We start from the raw sequence: 20,068 nt of genomic DNA, 5'->3' as shown, positions 1-20,068 counted from the left end.
ACAGAGCTGAGAACTGCAGATTTGCTGCTTCACTTTCAATGCCGGCAGTATTCCGGCATTGAGAGGAAGTGACTCATGTTAGCTACAGGCGTCATCACATGACCCTGTGCTACCATGGCAACCGCCGAAAGTCACGTGATCATGTCACGTGACTTCCGGTGGGGGCGGGGTAAGTCACTGTCATGGCGGCGCCCATATACATATCGCTGCCAAGACTTTGGCAGCGAAATGTAAGGGGTTAATGGCCGCGGGTGGAAGCGATTCCACCCGCGGCTAGCAGGCACACATATCAGCTGTTGATAACAGCTGATATGTGCGCCGATCGCCGCCGCCTGCCGGCGGCAGGGGGCGGGGCTTACCGGCACACGATCCATGACGTATCTAGTACGTCATGGGTCGTTAAGGGGTTAAGCATGTGTTTTTATATGTAAATCACTGTTTTCTTAATGTCGCCAGTATATTTCCTATACCTTATAATAATGATGCTGCTCCACGGAAACTATACGTGCTACAGAAAAACTATATGCATGTTTTAAATCAAGACAAAAAGATGATTCAGAAAAGCACAAAGTCACCTGCAATGATTACAAAAGATACTTTTCTGTAGATCTGCTTTTTTCCACCTCTAAAAAATGAATCCCACTTTGATCAGACTCTGGTCAGAGTCTGATTAGTATTATTGGACCATTTTTCACAGATGGAATAAAGGGTCGTATGAATCTACCCTTAGGCTGGGTGTACACAACTGTTTTGTCTCCATCTGAGACAAACAGTCCAATTATGCTAATCAGACTCTGACCAGAGTGTGGGATCAGTTTTCCTCGGAGGTGGAGAATAATAAAAAAATATTCTCCACCTTCTGTATTAGGTCATTATACCACAATCGGATGTCATTTGAGTGTGGTCAGATTTTTTCCATGGACCCATAGAGAAGAATGACCAAGTGCCATCCAATTCTTGGAGGAAAATTTTGCATTCTGTGTTTTTTTCTTCTCCAAATCAGAGAAGGTGATTTTCTGGATTTGTTTTCTCATTTTGTCTCTCATAGTTGTGGTCTACCTATGATGGCAATTACAGGCCTCTGTCATCTGTTTAACCCCTTAAGGACGAAGCCAGTTTTGTCCTTAATGCCCAGGCCATTTTTTGCAATTCTGACCAGTGTCCCTTTATGAGGTTATAACTCTGGAACGCTTCAACGGATCCTGGTGATTCTGACATAGTTTTTTCGTGACATATTGTACTTCATGACAGTTATAAATTTAGAACGATATTTTTTGCTTTTATTTGTAAAAAAATCGGAAATTTGATGAAAATGTTTAAAATTTTGCAATTTTCAAACTTTTAATTTTTATGCCCATAAACCAGAGAGTTATGTCACACAAAATAGTTAATAAATAACATTTCCCACTTGTCTACATTACATCAGCGCAATTTCTGAAACAAAATTTTTTGTGGTTAGGAAGTTAGAAGGGTTCAAAGTTCATCAGCAATTTCACATTTTTTCAACAAAATTCACAAAACCATTTTTTTAGCGACCACATCACATTTGAAGTGACTTTGAGAGGCCTAAGTGACAAAAAATACCCTAAAGTGACACCATTCTAAAAACTGCACCCCTCAAGGTACTCAAAACCACATCCAAGAAGTTTATTAACCCTTCAGGTGCTACACAGGAACTAAAGCAATGTGGAATGAAAAAAAGCAAAAAATAAAATGTTACCTAAAATGTTGCTCTACCCCAAATTTATTCACTTTTAGAAGAAATAACACAACAAAATGGACCCCAAAACTTGTTACCCACTTTCTTATGAACGCGTTAATACCCTGTTTGGACAAATGGGAGGGCTTGGAACGAAAGTAGCAATATTTGAATTTTGGAAAGCAAATTTGGTTGAAATAGATTTGCGAGCACCATGTTGCATTTACAGGTCCGCTAAGGTACCTAAACAGCAGAAACCCCTCACAAGTGATACCATTTGGAAACTAGACCCCTTAAGGCTCCTATCTAGGGGTATAGTGAGCATTTTGGACCCACAGGTACTTCACAGACTTTGATAACGTTACATTGTCATATTGAAAATTTTCATTTTTTCACAAAAATGTTGATTTAGCATCAAATTTCTCACTTTTTCAAGAGGCAACAACAAAACATGGATCCCACAGGTTGTTATCCAATTTCTTGTGAGCGCAGGGATACCCCACATGTGGCCAAAAACCTCTGTTTGGATAAATGGGAGGGCTTGGAATGGAAAGGGGCACCATTTGAATTTTGGAAAAGTTGAAATAAATTGCGCACACCATATCACATTAGCAGGGCCCCTTGGGTGCCTATACAGCAGAAACCCCCACAAGTGACCCCATTTTGGAAACTGGACCCCTCAAGGATTTTATTCAGGAGTATAGTAAGCATTTTGATTCCACAGGTACTTCACAAAAATGTTGCTGTAGCAACAAATTTCTCACTGTTAGGCTATGTGGCCATGATCCAGCGACACGTCGTCTAGTACACAGTGTCAGCCTTCCTGCAGAGATGTGAGTGTTGTCCACGGGAGAACACAGCTGCCCATGCCCACGATTTGGGTTCAGGCTGCTGTGGACTTTAGTTCTATTCTACGTGCAGAGAACACTCTCGTCTCCGCAGCATAAATTGACATGCTGAGGCTCGGGAAGCTGCACCACAGGTCAATGTATGCTGTGGAGAAAAGAAGCACATTGGGCATGGGATTTCTAAAAATCCTTCCACTGTGCTTCTACTGCACAATGCAGCGTTATAGACGCAGGAAAAACACTCTGCACCCAAAACGCTGCAAACCCTGATTGTGGGCACATAGCCTAAAATGCTACAATGGATGAATGGATAGATGACAAACATATATAACATCCCACCCCCCTGCATATTCTAAGCTGGCACCCTTCAGTGACTTTCATGTGGCACTAAAGGGTGCCTAGCCTTGTATTTAGCCCAAAAAGAAAAAAAAATAATTAAAATAAATGATGTGGGCTCCCCCCTATTTTTGATAGCCAGCTAGGGTAAAGCAGACAGCTGTAGCCTGCAAACCACAGCTGACAGCTTCACCTTGGCTGGTGATCAATTTGGAGGGCTCCCCAAGCTGTTTTTTTTTTTAAAAATTTATAATAATTAAAAAACAAACAAACGTGGGGTCCCCCCAAATTAGAGCACCAGCCAAGGTGAAGCTGACAGCTGGGGTCTGGTATTCTCAGGGTGGGAAGAGCCATGGTTATTGGACTCTTCCCAGCCTGAAAATAGCAGGCCGCAGCCGCCCCAGAAGTGGCGCATCCATTAGATGCGCCAATCCTGGCGCTTCGCCCCAGCTCATCCCGCGCCCTGGTGCGGTGGCAGACGGGGTAATAAATGGGGTTGATACCAGATGTGTAATGTCACCTGGCATCAAGCCCAGCAATTAGTGATGTCACGGCGTCTATTTGATACCAGACATAACTAATTGACAGTAATACAAAAAAAAATTGACAACAAAAAAAATTTTATTTGAAAAAACACTCCCCAACCATCCCTCTTTGACCAATTTATTGAAAGGAAAAAAAAAATCTCCTGTAAGCCATTTTGGAAGTCCCACGATCTTCTAGAATATGGGGGGCACGTTCAGGGAACGTGTCCCCCATTTTCTAGGAGTGCAGACCTTCCATTTGAGGAGAGTGGGTGCAAAGAATCTGCACCCACCCTCCCCGGGTCACAGCTGCAGACTCTGTGTAGCAGCAGCAGCCAGCATCTGAGTCAGACACAGGAAGCTGTCAGCCGCGCTCTGCACATGTGACTGGCACTGCTGTGAAGGAGCCGGAGGAGGGGGCCGCGGGGGATCAGCGCTCCCACAGGTACGGGGGACACCGGGGAACACCGGGGTGGGAGTAGGGGGTGACCTGGCAGGGCCTGGGGAGCAGTATTCTGTCGCATGTGTGATGGCACATGCAACAGAATTCAAAGGAACTGGGGAAATGCGGGCGGTGCGCTGCTGTGCGCGCCGCCATTTTGGATTTTCGGGGGGGTTGGGGGTTGGGGGTCGGCACTTCGGCGACCCCGGGGGACCGGAGGGGACCGGGGGAGCAGATTTATCTCCCAGCTGACATGTTTGATCATGCCAGATGGGAGATAAATCATTGTTTACCGGCGCTGTGATCTACTATTACATGATCATCGGTATACGGTGTATACCGGTGATCATGTGAGCGGGGACCGGAAAAACCGGCCCGAATCATGATCTCCAGGGTCTCAGCTACCCCCGGTAGCTGAAACCCCGGAGATTTTCTGACGCTGGGGGGCGCTATTTACCTTTTTCTGACCGCCGTTTATAGACGGCGGATCAGAATAAGGACCTGATTCTGCCGCCGTTTATCTCCGTAAGGCGGTCGTAATGGGGTTAAGTGGGAAAACTTGCACAGTTGGTGGCTGACTAAATACTTTTTTTCTCCACTGTATATCGTTAATTTAATTGCAGAGACAGTGGCAAATCTGGTCTCATCTTAAGGCCGGGATCATACAGGTATAATCAGTAGGGCTCAATACACAGGCTGACTGCTGGTCTCTAGACACATAATAATAATAATAATCTTTATTTCTATAGCGCCAACATATTCCGCAGCGCTTTACAATTCAGGAGGATCATATACAAACAAGTAATAGTTATAGAAATACAATATTTAGAGGAAAAAAAGAAAAACACAACCCTGCTCGTGAGAGCTTACAATCTACAATGAGATGGGGGGGAGAGGCAAGGTTCAAGTGTTTTACATATAAGGCTGTAAGTTTGGGTCAAGAGACCGGCGGTCAGTCAGAGCATTGCAGTCTGTATACAGACCATTAAATATGTTCTTGTTAATCCGGTCTTGAGCTCAGAGTCTGAGCTTCAAAAGAAGCTGTGATCAAGCCATTAGTAGCCAGGCTGTATCCCTTATGTCCTTGACTACTTAGTTGCCACCCTGCCAAGATATATGAGATGCATCCTCGTCAGGGAAATAGATTAAAGGGGTTTTATGGGAATAAAAAGAATGCAATTACTAATAAGTTTCTACATACCTTTCGATACCATTAAACTCACAGCCGCAGAGCTTCCTACTGCACATGCTCACAGGAAGGCACATGTCCTATTAATATTTAGGACAGGTTTCTGTAAGGGTGAAAATATGGAGACCATTTTAATGTACTAAAGTGATTACCTGCATTAATAGAATAACAGTGATTTTCTGATTAAAGTTATTTAGAAATATATTCACATTTACAATGTATCTACAATATGTAATGTATTTTTCTTCCTATTCCCGCAGAACCCATCTATTTACGTTTCAGCTTAACATTCAGTAGAGTGCTTCTTTCTCAGAAAATGAGAAAGGAGGAACTTATAGTAGAGAAAATAATGATTGCTGAGATTCTCTCAATTCGGTATGGTTCTTATTGCAGTACTTTATGGATTGTCCATAGTTCACATCATTTTTAGGTTAATTAATAGGTTTCCAACTCCTATTATGGTCCCTATGGGATATAAGCCTCCCTGTCCGTAAGTTACCGTAACCTGTTTTCTTCTTTTTTTTGCTCTCTTTTCTTCTTTCTTCTCTTCTTTCCTTCTTTTAACTTTCCTTAACTTCATAACATTCTGTCCTTTTAATTCATTAGTTTTGTAATGTATCTCAACGTTTTTCATTATTTTTCAGCAGCATTAGTGGAAATTCTTCGGCTGAAACTATTCAGCCTTGTTATGTGCTGGATATTTGTACTAGCATCCAGAAGTTTTAGTTTGTCTTCAATTATGATCACAGCACTGTAGTGTTTTGGCTGTGACACAGCATTAATTTGTGGTGTCGTCGGTGGAGCTTTACCAATAAATACTTTCATCACTCACTTTGGCACTATTGATGGTGATTTAACACAGACAGAACTTGTAACTTTTATAATTAATTGCAGAACGTCTGGGCTCAGCTATTCTTGTCTAAGTGGCAAATTGGGTAATGTATAATGGTATTTGCATTTTTACTATGTAAACCCTGATTTGAAATATAACTATACAACATTAAATACAAAAGAAATTAGTCATGTACATAAAGAATAACACAGAATCTTATCTTCTCCCACAGAAAAGAACAAACAATGCTCCAATGCCCAAAAGTTCATAGAATAAAAGTCAAGTCTGGTAAGTGACGTGTTTTATTTGCTAAGTATAGCTAGGTGCAGACAACCGTTTATTTTTTTTTTGGTCATCCAAGAAAATCATTCTATGATCAGAGTGTCATCCGATTTTCTTGGATGTGGAAAAGAGAGAAAAAAAATTCTCTATATTCATTCTGTCAGTCCGCGAAAATTGGGCTGCTCTTGATGTCATCTAAGTGTGGTCCGATTGTTTTCCACGTACCCAATGATTTCCATTGCTGAATGCAATCAGATTTACGTTTTTACATGCTGCGATATTTTTCTCGGACAGACTTGGTCCGAGGAAAACAAAAATAAAAAAAAAATCGGACTTTTGCACAGCCCCATAACATTGGTCTTATTGCAATCCGATGTTTTGTTGGATGGCACACAGACCAAAAATACTGTCTTCTGCATCTGCCTTATAAATATACAAAGATATAGATGAGTGAGCTACACACCATACTACAATGCTAACTAAACATATCTTAAAAGGTTTGTCCATTACATGGACAACTCCTTCTCTTTCCTCATATATTATTTCATTAAATGAAAAGAAGCTTATACTCGCCTCTACTGCCGGTGCCGTTTCAGTGGTGACGGTGCTCATGTTCCCAAGGTTCATATGACGTTTTTATGTCACTCGAGCTCCACGTCCAGTCACCGCTGGCTTCACTGTCCCAGCCTTGAGACATATAAGTAAGTAACAGGAAGGGAGTGGCCACCTGCAGCTCTCACTTCCTGTTGATTACTTATAGATGGGAAGGGAAGAGGGAAGCGGGGCTCACATGACGTAGCCCCAGGGACACAAGCACTGACACCACTGACACAGCGTGGCACAGGAGATAACTATAAGCTTTTTCATTTTAAGGGTGAGTACATGTGGAATGAGATGAGGTTGTCCTAGTAGTGGCCAGCTACTTTAAATGCTTAAAAGGAATGTCATCATGTTTTTGCTATCTCATCTGAGAACAAAATATCACTAAAAGTCTAGTAAACACCTGCAATGTAGTCCTGCATATTCATGAAATCTGTATAACCACACACCCCACTGATTGGCAGTTTTCTGCCTATGAATAGTGTACACAGAAACCTGGTGTGGGCGAGGTTATACACAGCTTAGCATCTAAAGAAGTGGTAGTAAATAGGGCAATTTCTAAACTTGTTTGCCTTAACGGGGTCATCACCTGGATCTTTTCATTGGCTGACAAAATACACCTGAATGCCATGAGTGTTGCTTTGTGGGCTTTGGCCATACAAGAGGGCATTGAAAGGGCAATATGTTTACTGAAAGGGGTCTCAAGCATTTCAGATGTTCAAAGTGCTCTCATTGTGGTGTTTGGCGGGTCCTTAAAATTGGTTTAAATTAATCCTAGAGATCTAGCAGGATATGAATCTCTCAATTATAAGCTTGGTTATATGGTCTGGTGATTTGTGGGACTTACAGTAAAGGAATGTTGGGCCCCTGGGCATTGAGTATTCCTGTAGGAACCCTTTTTGATTATGGTGTTCCCGAGACAGTGGATCATAGCGGGGAGTAATTTTGTTGACTATGGTTATTTGGGATCTCCAGACTTTTATAGCTTGAAGGACCTTACCACACTTTTCAAAATGTTTTTCTCTAAATGTTTGTAGATATTTTTAATAAAGTCTGCTGTGAACAATATTATCTAATTATCGAATCTGTCTTTATTGGGGTAGGTGTGCTAGGTTGGTATGATTGGGGAGTGCATGGGAAGAAGACGAGATGGTATCTGGACCATTGAAAAATTGACGATACTAGCATCAAGTAGAGGCTGGAGCCCCAATACTGGCCAATGGGCGGAGGCCGGCATCATGAGGGTTTCAAGGGAGGTGGGAGTAATTTTTGGTAGTAAGAATAGGGTACCTGAAGGGCTTTATAAGGCCAGCGTGTGGATGGAGATGCCCAGTTTCCTGATCTCTGGGCCACAAGACAAGTCCTGTTGGTTTTTCCTATTTACTATTGTTGTGTATTAGTTAATGGGTCATGGTGGCTAGTGGTATTTGCCAGGACCCTTGAAGTTGGTTTAAATTGGTCACGGGAAACCATCAGGATATGGATCTCTCAATTATAAACCCAGTTATTAGGTCTCGTGATTTATGGGACTTATGGTAAGGGAATGTTGGGTCCCTGGGTATTCCTGAAGGAACCTCTTTTCTTAATGGTGGGTCACGACTTGGAGTAATCATGTTTACAATTTTTATTTAGGATCACCAGATTTTTGTTGCTTCAAGGACCTTACCACGCTTTTCAAAAAGGTTTTTTAAAGTGTTTGTAGTTATTTTTAAGAAATGCTGCTGTGGCCAATATTATCCAATTAGTCTGTCTTTATTAGGGCAGATGTGGTAGGTTGGTAGGATGTGGGAGTGCATGGGAAGAAGGTGAGAAGTTATTTTGACCACCGAATAATCAACAATAGCAGAGTCATGTACAAATATATGGTACCCAAATCCACACACAAACATTAATGCACAGTACATATGACACTAATGTATTTTAATGTGGTTTAAAAGGAAGTATTCTCATCTCATCTTCCCATCATTTATGGCATATCCACAGGATATCCACTCTTTTTATAGCAATGAATGAAAGCTGCAATGAAAATCTACATAATTGCCTCAAGAGATGAAATAAAAGCTTGTTTTTACAGGCTTCACTGTTATTGCTCTTTTCTTTGGTAAAAACATTTACTATACAGCGTGAAGCTGTTGCAAACAATGTTTGGATACAAATTTGTCGGCGCTACCTACTGCTTCAAACTATGCTGCAAAACCTTCCTAACTCGATTTCATGGTACAATTACATTTCCAGTTTTTGGTCCTTGCAATTGTATTTTGTCATAAGCACATTTGTCCACCATTATTCATTCATTATACATATCATTATGATGGAAATTTCCAGAGCTTAATATGCACCATTTAAGAAATTAAAACAGGTGAGAAAAGTGTGTGTGTGTGTGTGTTGTTTAAAGGGAACCTGTCAGGTGCAATATGCAACCAGAACCACAAGCAGTTCTGGGTGTATATTTCTAATCCCTGCCTAACCGTTCCTGTATACACCACCTACTACCCCACCTACTGTCTCCTCCCCACAATCCTATAGAATGTAAGCCCACAAGGGTAGGGCCCTCTTCCCTCTGTACTAGTCTGTCTACTGTAACTTGTGTATGTATTCTGTATGTAACCCCTTCTCATGTACAGCACCATGGAATTAATGGTGCTCTATAAATAAATAATAATAATAATAATACACTAGTATAGATAAAGAGATCTTTAGAAAAAATATTTCTAAAGATCTTTTATGATATGCAAATGAGAACAGGGACTATTTGCAAGGGCGTTACTTCCCCCGACTAGTCCACCCTTTTAGCATGTTAGCACGCCCACAGGGACATGCTAACATGCTATTCAATGCCCATTGCACAGCGTCATCAGCGGTGATTCGCATACCTGTTTCCCTTGTCATCGACTCAGACGCCGGGTTTAGGCTCAGTGCGCTTCTCCTGGCACTTCTGTTCGTGCTCACTAAGAAGCCGGGTATACGCGTCCCAGCTTCAAGAGAAGTCTATTGCGCATGACTGGAAGTGCAGAGACTTCTGATGATGCGCACTGAGCCTAAGCTCAGCATCTGAGCTGGTGACAACGGACACAGGTACGCACGTTATCTCTGATTTCGCTGGGCAATGGGCATTGAATAGCATGTTATCACGCCCCAGTGGACGTACTAACATGCTAAGAGGGCGGACTAGTCGGAGAAAGTAACACCCTTGCGACTAGTCCCTGTGCTCATTAGCATATCATAAAAGATCTTTACAAATACTTTTTCTAAAGATGTCTTTATCTGTGCTACTATAGGCTCGGACAGTTAGGCTGGGATTAGCAATATGCACCCAGAACTGCTCGTGGTTCTGGGTGCATGTTACACCTGACAGCTTCCCTTTAAACAACACACACCTGCTTTTCTCAACTGTATTAACTTCTTAAATGATTCTGGGGGCATATTGCACCTGACAAGTTCACTTTAATAAGATACACGTAGTTCTCACCAACTCTCACTTTTCTTTGCTTGGATCTAAATCAATATTTGTCTATTAAATTCCCTGGATAGTGTTAGTTATGTATTTAGACAGTTTGGCCACAATTCATGAAGAATGGCATTTTGTGTGCCAGCCTTAATTAGTGCCGTGCAGGAATAAGATGCACCAAATTCACTAAAACCTATACATCCTAGCTCACAACTAAAGGTATTTATAGAATCAGCATGATAGCGCCAATATACTACTGACTTTAGGTTATATAGGAAAATCCTGGTAATTGGTGATTTAAGAGGCGCACATTGCTTTAAGAGGTGCACACTAACAAATGAATTCTACACGTCTTATTAGTTGGATGCGCCTCTCGAGAAATGTTTATCCAGTCAAGGACTGGAGTAACATTTCTTAAATAGGAAATGTCGGCAATAATGATGAATTTGATGAGCGTCTGCTGTCATGCTTCATCCTGACTCCTCCTCAGCCCTGCCCACTTCCCAAATTTATTGCACAGCTCCACATTGTGCAATAAAATTGTATATTTTCAAAGTGTTTTGCGACAGTTTTGTAGCTAAAGCCCATTGAAGAATCTCCTCCTATGCATGCTCATTGAAATGCTGGATGAATAATTTGATTTTGATCCACAGAATGTTCTTATGATAACTCAGAACTTACCAGTAGATAGAGACAAAGTTCTGTCATGAGGATGAATAAGAGTTGCAACATCCAAAATTGCTAAACAACTAAAAATGTCCAACCTAATTTATCTTCACCTAATGGCCTTTTGTATTGCATATATAGAAGTTCTTTTCCAACATTGGTTTTTCAAGTAATTTGGAGAAAAAATACATCAGCCATTCGTTCATGCTTGAAAAATCACTGAAGGGTAATCAAGACCCAGCTTTCACAACGTCAGGTGTGAATTGCTTAAAAAAAACTGGCCTGCTATAATGAGATTGCTAGATAAGTAAAGGCTTCTTCTCTTGAACATTATTACATTTCATGAAATGTTTTATGGGAGCAGTAAATATAATTCTTTTTCACCATTATCACGGTGAGGGTTTTTTTGTTGGATTTATTTTACGTTTTATTGGCTAACCTGCAGCCAGAAAAAGATAAGGGACAACACAGGGAGTACATTCAATTTAATGCACACAATTTATCTTTCTTTTGAATAACCAATACATTTTGTTTGCAATTTATATATTCAATTATAGAAATGTGATGTGACGATATCACACAGTAAACCTAATACATTGTGTGTATACACGAAAGAAAACATTCTGACTAGTAGTGGTCGAACCTAAACTGTAAAAGGGGTCCATATCGGACACCCAAGGGAGTCCGTATTACTATTCGGGTTTTTTCTGGCAGAGAAACACATCAAAACCGCATCACGTTTTTTGGTGCGTTTTTTTGCTAGGAGATGCAGATTTTCTGCAACCAAATAATCAATGTGTGCACATAACCTAAGCCAGCATTGAGTTCATTGAGTTCACCTCAGGTGAGTTCACTGAGTTCATTGAGTTCACCTGAGGTCACAGCTTGGGTGCCATCTAGAGAAATTAGAGAGTGCAGGGATCAGCCACAGGTGAGTGTGAGGTGGTGACCCCTTTCCCTAAAGCCAGGGCCTTCCTTTACATCTTCCCTGGTTTTCCCTCTATGTTGCACCGCACACAGGAGTTCTCTCACATTGGTGTGATAATGAAGAGGAGTTTACATGTAATTGGATAACCTTCTTCAACTCATGACAATAGAGGAAGGTCCCCCAGCATCTTTTTTTTTTGTGCAGTAGATGATTTCATATACAACCCCTGGAAAAAATTATGGAATCACCTGGCTCTGAGGATGTTCATTCAGTTGTTTACTTTTGTTTAAAGAAAGCAGATCACAAAAATGGCACAAAACTAAAGTAATTTCAAATGTCAACTTTCTGGCTTTAAGAAACACTAAAAAAAAATCATAAAAACATAATTTGCTCGCCAGTAACTGTTACTTTTCAAGGCTAAAACAGGGGGAAAAAATTATGGAATCACTCAATTATGAGAAAAAAATTATGGAATCACCCTATACATTTTCATTCCCAAAACTAACACCTGCATCAAATAATATCTGCTCATTAGTCTCCATCTAAAAAGGAGTGATCACACCTTGGAGAGCTGTTAAACCAAGTGGACTGACATGAATCATGGCTCCAACACGAGAGATGTCAATTGAAACAAAGGAGAGGATTATCAAACTATTAAAAGAGGGTAAATCATCATGCAATCTTGCAAAAGATGTTGGTTGTTCACAGTCAGCTTTCTAAAATCAGGACCAATTACAAACAACTTGGAAAGGTTGTTAAAGGCAAACATACTGGTAGACCAAGGAAGACATCAAAGCGTCAAGACAGAAAACTTAAAGCAATATATCTCCAAAACAGGAAATGCACAACAAAACAAATGAGGAACGAATGGGAGGATACTGGAGTCAATGTCTGTGTTTGGCAAAATGGCACTTACAAAAGCTAAACTATTTGATTTTGGCATGGTGGACTTCTGGTGACCCCTACTTCACCTCTCTTCCCCACCATATTAACGTACCCACTACGAAATAACCACAGACACGAAGCTGGATGAAATGGCCACAGCAGCCTTTATTTAAAACATAAATAACAAAGAACATTAATAGGGGTGTGGTCCTCGCACTATCTCCGGACTCAAACCACACACAGCCGCCTCAGTAGCTGCTCCAATCCTGAAAGAATGCGGCGCATAACAACCCAGATCTAGACCAATGGCCTCTACACACCTCCGAAAAACCATCCTAAACTGATAATTGGATAAAAAGGAACCCTCGTCATGACAAAGCAATCGCCCATCCGCCCGAGGCCCATACTCTAAAAACTCCCGTAAGCACCGCCATGGACACATTTTTGAGCCCGAGACGACCCCAAGCACCACACGCCTACCCTTGCCTGCCTGATCCGTCTTTGACCTCCTAATCCAAAACTCCACCCCAATAAAACCACATCCTGGGCCTGAATGCTACCACAGCCATGTCGAATGACCGCAACCAATTCCCCAATCCTAAGGCCCCCAAAGAACGCCAATGAAAATGCCAACCGAAATAACAACACCTCAAAGCTCGAACTACAAACCAAACCCAATTGCGCCCCCAACCGTTCCAACAAAGCAAATGACACCGGCCTTCTCTGGTGTAACCTGGACTGACGCAGACGAAAACCCTTTAAAGCCTGCCGCACCAAAAATTGTTTTGTCAAATCAGGCCCATTATGTAACTTGAAATCAAAAGCTAACCCTGCCACAAACCTCCTCGCTTTTGCCGGCGACCAACCCCACACCGACCACTAACCTACCCACAACAACAAAGCGCCTACCTGATCCTCCTCCGATCGCAGCAAACCAAAAGACTCCACCCAATCCTCCCACTGCCGCCAAACCTGCTGGTAAGTGGTCCAAGTCGTCTCAGCCAAGGAATTCTTAATCAAATGTCCAACAGCCAAGATACCACACTCCAGAGATCGGCAGGGCATTTCAATCCCACAGCCATAGCCCCAGGAGCCAATGCCCTAAAACGCTCCCACTGAAAATGAGAAAGAGCATCAGCAATGGAATTCAGCACACCCGGTACATGCTACTGCGCTGTTAAATTCCTCCTGGGTTGGGGGCGGCTCCCATGGCCAGACTGCTCCCCCACCACCGGAGGGTCCGGTGAGGGGCTTCTGCGCCGCCGCAAAGGCCTCGCAGGCATATCCATAGACAGCCCTGGATCCAGCTGCTGAGGGTCCCAGCGCTCCAGGAGAGAAATGCTCTGGAGGCCGGCACCTGCGCTGTGGACGTATCCGTACCGCCGCCGGCGAGACCGCCCCAGACGCGTCAGGAAAATCTGCAGCCCCCGGCCTGGATGTGCTAGAAGGCCGCGCCTGCGGCCTAGCCGGAACTGAGGCGACCGCCGCCGTTCCGCCGCTCAGAATGGCAATTGCATCACAAAAATGTTGTGTGTCATGTGTATGCTTATGTGCATGTTTGTAATATGTATATGTATGTGTAATGTATAGATGCTCATGTTATGTATTATCATGTACATATCATGTATGAATGCCTAATGTGCATATGCAAATAAATGTATATGTGGATATGTGGTTGGGGCCTGACAGAGGAGGTAGTCTAGACACGTGTCCTGCACAGGGACCCTTCAAAGTCAATGTCCATAGGAGCAGACACAGACTGCATAGGGCCTATGGGAAAGAACAATATATGGGCAATTTTCAGTCCAATAGTTCATCATAATTAGAGATCAGCAGACCTGTGGAAGTTCAGGTTTTGCAGGGTCTGCCGGGCTTTATATAAAGTTCTGCTCTGGACCCAGACTTGATCTGAACTTCATTGGAAGTTACTGATTGGCAGTTTGGGGTCCTCCCACATGCAGCCAGCCATAAATAGAACACTTCTGTAGGTGGGAGGGCCTTTTTCTATTTTTTTTTTTATTTGTGTGGTGCACATATCGCGGGCAGAGGAGGGGACGCTGCGCTCACCCACTGCTCGGGTCCGGCTGCTGCTGCTCGGTGGTGGCTCGAGCGGTGGGCCGGATCCCTGGGACTCGAGCGGCGTTCCTCGCCCGTGAGTGAAAGGGGGTGGTTTGGTTTAGGGATATTGTCCGTGATGCCACCCACGGTTGTGGTGAGGTTGTGACACCACCACTGCTCTGGACGGGGATCCCGGGAGCGATGACAGGGAGCAGCTTGGATGTTATTTCTCCCCTCCGTGGGTAGGGGGGTTGGTTGTCCCGGGGCCCGGTGAGGGGTAGGAATGCAGGCGGGTTATGGGGCCTGGTGAGGTGCAGGGTCGCAGGGGCAGCGCGGTGCACCTCGGCAGGGTGGTACTCACTCAGCCAGTAATTTACACAGAGTCTCTGGTCAAACAAACGGCTGGATGGACTGGTCCCACAGGCGGCTGCGGTGTTTTTCCCCTGACCCCAGGTTGGTAGTGTAAGTCCTTTCCTGCACCTTCGTGTACGCTCTTCCTGCGCTCCGGTTTCCAGCTGGCTCCCCGGTTCGGTACCGGTGGGCCACCGCCCAGCCCCGGCTACCTACGGTTCCACCAAGACTGTCTTCCCGGCTCCCGCAGACAGCCACTACCGTCTGCCCCACTGGCTACACGAGGGACCTAGGCTCCAACCTAGGCCCCAGTCTGCGTCTGCCTCTCTGCAGACCTCCTTTCTCTTCCTCTGCCTGGACTTGTCTGCGTTGTTTCCTGCCTCAGACCAGCTAGACCCCTGGGTGGGCAACTCCATCTGCCTGACTCCGCCCACCTGGTGTGTCTGTCTGAACCCGAGGGAGGAAATCAGGTCTCACTGGGGATGTCTGCTGTGAACTGCTGGGGGTGGGGGTGTGTGTGTGTTGTTACCTGTGGCCCCTGGCTTGTCCAGGGCGCCACACACACTACATCCGATAACACTGATTTTACCCCCATTGTGAGCCGTTGAAACACTGGAAGCAGCTCGAACTGGGCCGAGCAAACCTGAGCACAGCGCTGCTCACTTGAGTGGTTTGCATATGTAAAGCACCTGAAGGCTGAACTTCACCACTGATTTTTTTGTAAAGTCTGTATTCAGTATGAACACCAAACTTAAAGAGAACCAACCATCAGGATTTTCATATATAAAGTAAAGCCAGTGCTATACTGGTGATAGGATGCTAAATCCAGGCATACCTTCAGTTCTGAGATTGGATGTTTTATTACAGTAATATATACAAGCAAAGTTCCAGCAGTGCACTGCTATTTGATTGACAGGTGCAACAGGGGTGGGAATATGTGGATCGGGTTTTCCTATCTATTCCCACCCCTGTCTGCCTGCCTGGCCGTGGTAGATGCTAGACTGTATAAGCTGCATTTCGAACAGGCCCCTTTCATGTGACAGAAATTACTTGTACCTGGAAGGAGCCCATACAGTCTATCATCTACCAAGACCAGGCAGCAAACAGGGGCAGGAATAGATGGCAAAACCTGACCCACATATTTCTCCTCCTGTTGCGCCTGTCACTCAAATAGCAGGGCATTGCTGGAACTTTACTTGCACATATTTCTGAAATAAAACATCCAATCTCAGAACAAAATATATGGTTGCATTCAGCATTCTAGTGCCAGTATAGCACTGACTTTACTTTATATATGAAAATCCTGATGGATGATTCTCTTTAAAAAAATCAGGTCCACTCATCTCTAATCATAAAGCACAATCCCACCTGCTTTGGTGGTAATGGGCCCCCATACCTCTTAGGTCCCTGTGTGGTTGCACAGGTACCACCCATGGTATGTCCACCCCTGCCCTAAAGTTTTCCGGTAGTTTTAGTTTACATAATGCTATTTGCGACGTTCTGTGGGGAACATTTGAGACTTACAGCCAATCAAAGACCTTAATCATCATGAACTATAGGCTTGTAAATAATGTAGTCCAAATGACAAAAGGAACTTAGGCCACATGATTATGATTTTCTGGAAAAAATGAAAAGACAGTACTGTGTCAATACCATTTTGTAGGCTAAGTGAGTTATTATACCCCATAGCTTGGTGATGGTGACGACTATATTATACTCCAATTTAAACATAAAAGGATGTGACCTTTTTTGTAATATAGACCGTTACCATGCATGGTCCCAGTCATTGTAAATACATACTGTAGTCATAGCAAGACCTAATACACATGTCAAAATTGTTGGTACCCCTCTTTTAATGAAAGAAAATCCCATAGTGGTCACAGAAATAGTTGGAATCTGCCAAAAGTAATAATGAATAAAAAAAACTATGAAAATGAACAAATGAAAGTCAGACATTGCTTTTCAACCATACTTCAACAGAATTTAAAAAAAAACAAAAACAAACAAACAAACAAACAAGAAACCTCATGAAATAGGCTTGGACAGAAATGATGGTACCCCTTAAAATAATGTGACAAAAGGGATATATTAAATCAAGGTGTGTCCAATAATTAGCATCACAGGTGTCTACAATTTTATAATCAGTCAGTGGGCTTGTACATAGGGCAATAGATGCTCACTGTGCTGTTTGGTGACATGGTGTATACCACACGCAACATGGACCAGAGGAAGCAAAGGAAAGAGTTGTCTCAGGAGATTAGAAAGAAAATTATAGCCAAGCATGTTAAAGTTAAATGTTATGAGACCATCTCCAAGCAGCTTGATGTTCCTGTGCCTACAGTTGCACATATTATTCAGAAATTTAAGATCCATGGGACTGTAGCCAACCTCCCTGGATGTGGCCTCCGGAGAAAAATTGATAAAAAAAAATCAAAGAGATGGATAATATGAATGGTAACAAAAGAGCCCAGAAAAACTTCTAAAGAGATTAAAGGTTAACTTCAAGCTCAAGGAACATCAGTGTCAGATAGATCACACCATCTGTCGTTGTTTGAGCCAAAGTGGACTTCATGGGAGATGACCAAGGAGGAGACCATAGTTAAAAAAAAAAAATCATAAAAAAGCCAGACTGAAATTTATCAAACTACATGTTGACAAGCCACAAAGCTTCTGGGAGAATGTCCTATGGATAGAGGAGACAAAAATGGAACTGTATGTTCACAGATGGAAAAATGAAGAATATCAAGAAAAGAACACTATCCCTACTGAGAAACATGGAGGAGGCTCTGTTATGTTCTGGGGCTGCTTTGCTGCATCTGGCACAGGATGTCTTGAATCTGTGCAGGGTACAATTAAATGTGCTACCCATGTTAGAAAGCTTGGTCTCAGTCGCAGGTCATGGGTCTTGCAACAGGATAATGACCCAAAACACACAGCTAAAAACACCCAAGAATGGTTAAGAGGAAAACATTGGACTATTCTGAAGTGGCCTTCTATGACCCCTGACCTAAATCCTATTGAGCATCTTTGGAAAGAGCTGAAACATGCCGTCTGGCAAAGGCATCCTTCAAACACGAGACAACTGGAGCAGTTTGCTCTTGAGGAGTGGCCAAAACACCTGTAGAGGGGTGCAGAAGTCTCATTGACAGTTACAGGAATTGTTTGATTGCAGTGATTGCCTCAAAAGCTGGTGTAACAAAATGTTGTTAAGGAGGAGCCATCATTTCTGTCCAGGCGTATTTCATGGGTTTTATTTATTAAAAAAAACTCTGTGGAAGCAGAAAAGGAATGTCTGACTTTCATTTGTTCATTTTCATAGATTTTGTATTCATTATTACTTTTGTCAGATTCATGTTATTTCTATGACCATTGTGGGTATTTGTTTCATTAAACGAGGGGTACCAACAATTATGACCACGTGTGTATATGCAAAAAAGAACATTTGCTTAATGTAACTTGTTTAATGAACTGCGCTACTGCCATAGTGCACCACAGCCATCTTTTCTTTTGCAGCTGTATTACCCAGTTTGTAATTTTATAACATTCTGTTCTTTAAAATTTGACTGGATTGGATAACCCATTTACAGATGATAGGAATTAGATGTAACTTACTCAGGAGATAGTTATTTATGCATAAAAAGTTGTCTTTTTAAAATGTATGAATAATTATGATAAATGCATTGGGACCGGTATTTTTAGCATGCTGTTCTCACTGAATTTCAAGTATGAAAAATCTGAATAGATTTGCAAATTTAAGGAATATGTGATATCTTTTTTTTATTATTGTTGTATAATTAGCACTCGACTCTGCACCTGCTTCATCCACAGCATGAACCTTGTTTTCATGTCAGCCTTTTATTGTTTTCTAGACTGACATAATCGATAGATTGTGGACATAGTAAAGTTATTAAGCTTCAGCCATAATGTACAACAACTCCAAATTCCTAGGAATGTCCACTATTGCTTGTGATTTATCAAGTCTTGCCTGTTTTGTGCTCTGGATTCCAGGACAGGGAATCTGTTAGGGCTGGTTCACACTAAGCGACAGCGACAACGAGGTCGCTGTTACGTCACCATTTTCTGTGACGTAACAGCGACCTTGTAAGTCGCTGTTATGATCGCTGCTTAGCTGTCAAACACAGCAGCCGAAGCAGCGATCATAACCGCGAGAGCAGGGAGCCGCGCACACTGCTTAGCGCTGGCTCCTTGCTCTCCTAGCTACAGTACACATCGGGTTAATTAACCAGATGTGTACTGCCGCTACATGTGCAGAGAGCAGGGAGCCGCGCACACTGCTTAGCGCTGGCTCCTTGCTCTCCTAGCTACAGTACACATCGGGTTAATTAACCCGATGTGTACTGCAGCTACATGTGCAGAGAGCCGGAGCCGGCAGCACAGGCAGCGTGAGAGCTGCGAAGGCTGGTAACTAAGGTAAATATCGGGTAACCACCTTGGTTACCCGATGTTTACCCTGGTTACAGCTTACCGCAGGCTGCCAGATGCCGGCTCCTGCTCCCTGCTCGCTTCATTTCGTCGCTCTCTCGCTGTCACACACAGCGATCTGTGTGTCACAGCGGGAGAGCGCCTTTGAAGAAAACGAACCAGGGCTGTGTGTAACGAGCAGCGATCTCGCAGCAGGGGCCAGATCGCTGCTCAGTGTCACACACAGCGAGATCGCTAATGAGGTCACTGTTAGGTCACCAAAACCGTGCCGTAGCAGCGATTTCGGTAGCAATCTCGCTATGTGTGAAGCACCCCTTAGCAAGTTTTTGCTGTGTAATCTGAAGACAGCATGCTGTGATTGTTAACACAGATTTCAGCAATGCTTCTTTTATCACATTGTGTGCTGTTGTATGCTGTTGTTTACAAGCAATGTGTATCTTAGGGTACCGTCTCACTAAACGGCGTACCAGCGATTCCGACCACAATACGACCTGGTCAGGATCGCTGGTGAGTCGCTACAGGGTCACTAGTGAGCTG

The 20,068-nt window shown here is 43.1% G+C and overlaps 1 protein-coding gene across 3 annotated transcripts in view; it reads left to right on the top strand.

The window, feature by feature from the left end:
* Window positions 1–20,068, top strand: part of CSGALNACT1 (chondroitin sulfate N-acetylgalactosaminyltransferase 1) — a 528,406-nt gene that overhangs the window by 159,822 nt on the left and 348,516 nt on the right. For all 3 annotated transcript variants that reach the window (XM_075352486.1, XM_075352485.1, XM_075352484.1), the window contains one exon: window positions 6,103–6,158. The gene's annotated coding sequence lies outside the window, so the exon portion shown is untranslated. The remainder of the gene's footprint in view (window positions 1–6,102; window positions 6,159–20,068) is intronic.

Source organism: Anomaloglossus baeobatrachus, chromosome 1 (assembly GCF_048569485.1).
Source record: "Anomaloglossus baeobatrachus isolate aAnoBae1 chromosome 1, aAnoBae1.hap1, whole genome shotgun sequence".
Lineage (NCBI taxonomy): Eukaryota > Metazoa > Chordata > Amphibia > Anura > Aromobatidae > Anomaloglossus > Anomaloglossus baeobatrachus.
This window is presented reverse-complemented; position numbering and strand designations above follow the sequence as displayed.